The sequence below is a fragment of the Meleagris gallopavo genome, unplaced genomic scaffold (assembly GCF_000146605.3).
Source record: "Meleagris gallopavo isolate NT-WF06-2002-E0010 breed Aviagen turkey brand Nicholas breeding stock unplaced genomic scaffold, Turkey_5.1 ChrUn_random_7180001913653, whole genome shotgun sequence".
Taxonomy (NCBI): domain Eukaryota; kingdom Metazoa; phylum Chordata; class Aves; order Galliformes; family Phasianidae; genus Meleagris; species Meleagris gallopavo.
The window spans coordinates 1-700 of record NW_011176529.1 but is presented as its reverse complement, the minus strand read 5'-3'; the positions used below and the strand labels follow the sequence as shown (position 1 = coordinate 700).

The following is a 700-nucleotide window of genomic DNA, read 5'->3' as shown; positions in this document are numbered from 1 at the left end:
TCTTTTTTTTTTTTAGGATGAATTAACTCTGTATCCAATATGCTGACACCCTGCAGTTAATCCTACATATGGCAGAAATTAACCTAATCTTACATATGGCAGAAATTAGCCTATACACACATATGAACACACAGAAGCAGCAAAGCGCCTCTGAGCAGCGCTCAGGCGAGGATCACCGTTCTGGTCACCTCCCTCTACACCTCCTCCTCAGTGTACGTTTGTGCGAACGCGGATGATTTACTGATTGATCCTCCTTGCACAAGGCAAGGCAGTAAAAGGGGCTGAAACAATGCTGCGAGCCGGGAACAAGGATGTAACGACTAAAAATAAGGTACCTTTTGGAGCCTCCAATGTAGGTGAAGGTAAAGGTGGAGTCTGAGTACCTGAAATCTGAAAACACAAAGGGCCGCGTTATTAACACTTGGCTTCCCGCTGGTTCCCTACTTGGGCTGAAATCGCCGGGGTTTCGCACACCGACACGGGGTTGGGGACGGGGGTCGGTATGCATCAGCGAGAAGGCGGCAGCTCCCCCAGCCCCTCGCAACAAGTGCCCGGTACTATGGCAACGGCAGGGATTTCCACGTCTGTAAAGGCAACAGGCAACCGCTCCCGGCGGCGGCAGCCGGCCGAGCCCCGGCGCTGGGGCTGGGAGGGGTCCGGCCGCGTCCCCCGCCCCGCGGGAGTGAACGCACGCACCGGC

The 700-nt window shown here is 55.0% G+C and overlaps 1 long non-coding RNA gene across 1 annotated transcript; it reads right to left on the bottom strand.

Annotated features, from left to right (window-relative positions):
* LOC109364764 lies at positions 1-693 on the bottom strand. The gene is made up of 2 exons (XR_002110582.2): positions 475-693; positions 1-390 (listed from the first exon to the last, which is right to left on the bottom strand). It is a non-coding gene; the product is annotated as an uncharacterized LOC109364764 (long non-coding RNA).
* Positions 694-700: the final 7 nt, after the last annotated feature.